The sequence below is a fragment of the Brassica napus genome, chromosome C8 (assembly GCF_020379485.1).
Source record: "Brassica napus cultivar Da-Ae chromosome C8, Da-Ae, whole genome shotgun sequence".
In the NCBI taxonomy this organism is placed as follows: domain Eukaryota; kingdom Viridiplantae; phylum Streptophyta; class Magnoliopsida; order Brassicales; family Brassicaceae; genus Brassica; species Brassica napus.
Window position 1 is genome coordinate 29,434,091 of NC_063451.1, and position 6,000 is coordinate 29,440,090.

Sequence of the window (6,000 nt, forward strand, 5' to 3'; positions counted from 1 at the left end):
ATAAATAAAAATATTATTAAAAAAAAAAAAAAAAAAAAAAAAAATAGATTAGGCGGCCGCCTAGGCGGCTAGGCGGTCATTTAGGCGGTCTAGGCGGAAAAAAATCGGATATCCGATTTTTTAAACCGATTTGGCATAAATCAGGACGGAAAAATGACGCGTAACGCCTAGGCGGCCGAGTTTTAGAACAGGGGTAAAACACGTGAGAACCTTTAATTTTGATTAAAATAATTTCCAAAAAAATGGAATGTAAACGTTGGATAAGTTAAATGTAAACACACACACACATTGTCGCACAAAAAAAAAACACACACACACATATATAGGATTAAAATCTCAAAAGAAATGGCACCAAAAAGTAAATCCCATCAAAGATGAAAGTAGGCATGCTCTAGTTTTGTTCCTGTTGGGTCAATATTTGCTGCGCGTGCAGGTATATCCGTATATGTACGTATAACATTGATGTGTTTAGAAACCACTCATCGAAACGATCCTAATTTCACTCTATCATTGTTTTGATTAAATTCTCAATATATCACCCTTTCTACTTCTCACTTTTGACTTTTGATTCTCTAATAATATATAAATATATATGCATTCTGCAAACTTATTCTTTCCCATGTAGATATTTTCTTCGGACTCATGCACCGTATAAAATGAAACTTGATTTTTCTCTGAGCATTCCCAATTTTTTCCTGCATTAATAAAACACTTAAAATGCATGTGCACGTGAGTGTGGGTGAGCATGCACGTGAGGTGTGGCAGACGATGTCGGAAACAGGCTCTAGACTCCGACCGAGTCTTTCGGTTTAACCAAAATGGTTTTGCTTTTGAGTGAGTGTGTGCCTCTGTGTCTCTTCTCCTCTTCGTAACCACACACCCTCTCTCGTTTGTTCTAATATTTCCCAACCAACACTATTCTATTTTTTTTGTTAACCGGATTGTAGACAATCTTAAACTTCGTGTTCGCACACGAGTTTATTGATTCAGTAGTACAACAACAAAAAAGGACTATGTTCTTACAGTATTACGACCATTATTTTTTAATAGAAATCTCTTGAAGCAAAGCTAACTAATCCACGGAATATGTTTTTCTTCAAAATCCACATATGTTGAAAGACTCAAACTCTATTCTTAAACCACAATACAGTATATTATGAATTTTGATTGTCATATATTTGATTTAAGGATGATAATACGCACATTTCATTTTTACAATTTATATATACTCATTAATGCTGATTTAGATTAATAATTCCAGAAATTCTATCAAAATCTGTAAGTATCCATTTTTATACCTTTCTCATATGTGATTACGTTTATGACTTAAGTTTTAGACCATTTATATTTGTAACAAAACTAAGCGCGAGACATATCATGTCAAAACACTCTGCACCACACAATGAAATATCCCATTCGAGCGTTGCCAAGTTAATTTTTGTCAGCCACAAAAGCTAACATTTTATAGTCATTTTCATATACGTAATCACGGGTGTGTAGGCTATCACTGCTAAATAATTTGAACAATTATTGTGTGTGAAATTCGAGAACAGTTTGTGATATTAATAAACAAAAACATGTGGTTTCTGGCAATGAGTATTACATGATGAGGGATAAACATTATAGAGGGATTGGTCAAATCTAGAGGCTAGACAGCTTCTATATATCTAGAGACAGCCCCACATGTATGTCATTTACACAAAAGCATCTCTAATGTATTACTCCAAATTTTACTCTAAAATAGTGTAATTCTAAAATAGAATTGAGTTTTACTCCAATGTATTACTCCATCTTTTACTTCAAAAAAAATATTCTTTTTATTTAGTTAATAATTGTTAGCAGTACCTTCAACTTATAAAAATTTGACAATTAATCCAACTATTTTATGTTTACAAAATTTCCATAATAATATATTTTATTTAAATTAAATATCTATCATTAAAAATACAACTAGAGATTATCTTCCTATTTCAATTCGTGCAGTTTTTATCATATGCAATTTTTCTAATTCAAAAATATTTATATGCATTAAAAGAACATAAAGAAAAAACAAAGTTTTGTTTTGTAATTTGGATTATGTATTGGGTCCCATTGTTTGTGCATATATCAAGTTCAACAAGTACAAATGTTATCAATCAGAATTTTGACCCACAAGATTAAAAAACTCATAGATTCCGTCTGAATAATACTTCACCGATTTTGGTAGTTTCGAAAGCAATTTACCGAATTATTTAATTACTTACTTATTTATATTATATTATATTTATTTTATATTACTTATTCATAGTTTTGACTTTTATGAGTTTATACATATTTTATGTAAACTATTAAATAATCTTTTGCGGAGTCACTACAAGAAAACACGCCGAATTTCGACGGAGGTTCCGACGGACATCAATGTCGTCGGACGTTTGTGATGGATTACCGACCAATTTCCGACGAAAACCAAAAATTTGAAGTCGTCGGAATTCCGTCGGCCATTTCCGACGGAATTCCGACGAAACATGGGTCGTCGGAATTTTCCGACGACTTTTCGACGACATTCCGATAAAAAATGTAACCGTTGTAGTCGTCGGAAATTCGTCGGAATATACCGACGAACTTCCGACGACATTCCGATTAACAGTACAGTCGTCGGTATTCCGTCGGAATTTTCCGACGAATTTTCGACGAACCATGTGACCGTTGCCGACAAATATATATGACCGTTGTATAGCCATTGGAGATTGGAAAATACCGACGGAATTCCGACGGACTGCTTTACATCCGTCGGAATTTCGTCGGAAAGTCGTCGGAAGGCCGTAAGCAATTTCCTATCAATACAACCCCTCCTCATTCAACTCATTCACACTTCATTCTCTCTTCATTCTCTTTAGTCATAACAATTCCGTGAAAATCATGTCTTCAGAAGTTTATTATCGTTCGTGGATGGATAAACCTCATTTGGATCCGAACACCAATTTGCTTACGGAAGAATACGTTCAAGGGATTGGAGAATTCATGAGGCTTGTTCAACAGCAACCGAATGCAAAAAGTGGTATGTTAAGATGTCCCTGCTCTACTTGCAATAATAATAAGGTTATAAAAGAATTTGATGTTTGGACTCATTTGTATATGAAAGGGTCTTCACGTAATTATAAAGTTTGGTACCTTCATGGGGAAACTGGTTATGAATATGGTAGTACTAGCGTACCTCAGCCTGTTAGTGAACTTCAGCCTGATATTAAGTTAGAAGAATCTAGAACGGATATAGATTATGGTGTAGGTACTGAGCAGATGGTACATGATCATTATAGAGGGGAAGAACCAAATCCCGAATCTAGGAGATTTTTTGACATGTTGGATTCAGGAAAACAACCTTTGTATCAAAATTGTAGAGATGATCATTCAGTCTTATCATCTGCAACTAGATTAATGGGTATTAAGACAGACTATAATTTGGCTGAAGAATGTATGGATGCGATTACTGATTTTGTCAAAGGTATTCTACCTGAGGATAACCTTGCATCAGGTTCATACTACGAGGTTCAGAAACTTGTTGCCGGTCTTCAACTACCGTATGAAGTGATAGATGTATGTATTAACAACTGCATGATCTACTGGAGAGCGGATGAGACACGTAATGTATGCAAATTTTGTGGAAAACCTCGTTATCAGGAGACGAGGGGAAGAGTTCCGATCCCATTCAAAAGAATGTGGTATTTGCCTTTGACGAAAAGATTGAAGAGGTTGTATCAGTGTGAGCGCACAGTAAAAGCAATGAGATGGCATGCAGAGCATTCCACAAATGGTGAGATTAGACATCCTTCAGATGCGAAGGCTTGGAAACATTTCAAGTCAACATATCCAGAATTTGCGGAAGAGAGAAGATATGTTTATCTTGGATTATCTACTGATGGTTTCAGCTCATTTGAAAAGCATGGAAGACAGTATTCTCTATGGCCAGTTATTGTGACACCGTACAACTTACGACCGAGCTTGTGCATGCGACGAGAGTTTTGTTTCTCTCAATTCTCGTCCCCGGGCCAGATCATGGGCGCATGGTTTTGAGACATACGATGTTTCATGCAAGGAAAACTTTCAGATGCGGGCAGTACTTATGTGGACAATAAGTGACTTTCTAGCATATGGTATGTTATCTGGATGGACAACACATGGGAGGCTATCATGTCCATATTGTCAAGATGACACAGATGCTTTCCAACTAAAGAACGGAAGGAAAACGTGTTGGTTTGACTGTCACAGACGATTTCTACCACCTGATCATCCATACCGTAGGAGTAAGACTTCGTTTACGAAGAACAAGCAGGTGTTTGATGGTCCACCTGAGGAAGTTAGTGGAAAAGATTTGTTGAAGCAGTTTAGGTATTTTGATGCAGAAAGGACGCCAGATGTAGGTGGACATGAAAACATTCGAGTCAGTGCGGTTGGAGAGCTACATAACTGGCACAAAAAGAGTATTTTCTGGGATCTGCCATATTGGGAGAGTCATCTATTGCGGCATAATTTAGATGTCATGCATATTGAGAAGAACTTCTTCGACAATCTGATGAACACAGTCCTTAACATCCAAGGTAAAACGAAGGATAATTTGAAGTCAAGGTTGGATTTAGTCGATATCTGTGATCGTTCTGAACTTCACGTTGATGAGAACGGTACGGCCCCTTTTCCCATTTATCGGCTGGATGGTGCTAGAAAAGAAGAGTTTTTTGATTGGATTACAGATAAAGTGAAATTTCCTGACGGATATGCATCAAATTTTGGGAATTGCATTGATAGAAGCGAAGGAAAGTTTACTGGCTTGAAGAGTCATGATTGTCATGTAATTATGCAGCGCCTCCTTTCGTTTGCTTTTTCAGCATTATTGCCACGTAATGTTCATGAAGCAATTGCAGGTATCTTATATTTTTACAATTTAATTTATTTTTATATTTAACAATTATGCTTATAAAAATTTAATACTTACGAAAATTATGTCTTTTATCTATGTAGGGATTAGTGTTTTCTTCCGCGACTTATGCAGCAGAGTAGTGACTGGAGAGGGTATTAATAATTTGAAGACAAACGCACCAGTCAGCATGTGCAACTTTGAGAAGATATTTCCTCCATCATTCTTTGATGTAATGGAACATCTTGCTATTCATCTCGCAAGAGAATTAGAACTTGGTGGTCCTGTGCAGTACAGATGGATGTATATTTTTGAGGGTTATATGCATCATCTGAAGAAGATGACAAAAAACAAAGCAGGGTGGAAGGATCTATAGTGGCACAGGTGATCAATGAAGAAACTTCAATCTTTGCTGAAAATTATTTTTCACCAGAAGTGCATACAAAACACCGAAGACCTGCTCGGCATGATGATAGAGGGGAGAGAGCAACATATCATGTTACTGTCCCAATCATGTTCAAGGAAATAGGACGACTTAGTGGAAAATTCACGAAGCGAAGACTTACGGACACTGAGCACGCTCATTTGCAAACATATTTGCTCACCAACTGTGAAGATGTTCTACAATATGAGAGGTAAAAATATTTATTCATTTATTGTTAGATTAATATTCAATAAATTTATTTCATATTGATAATATTTTTGCATATAGTGTATATATGGCGGAGTTGCGTATGACTCACAGACATGCAACAGAAGATGAGCTTCGACAACTTAGAGATAACGGATTTGCTGCGTGGTTTCGTAGTTATGTGAGTCATATATCATATTACCCTATGCAAATGATTAGTTTAAATTTAATATAAACTAATTAACTTTTCAATCATATATGTTTTTAATTTATAGGTGAATGATGGTTTGGCAAGAGATCTTGTGTTCGATGATTGGATACGCGAATTTGTGCAGGAACCAAACTATGTGGTCAAATCATTTCCTAAATTTTGTACGCGAGGATATGCATTCACAAGGAAAGGTCATTCTAAGACAACATATGATGCTGGTGTTTCATCTTCTTCCGGTGAAGATGTCTACTACGGCAACATAAAAGAAAT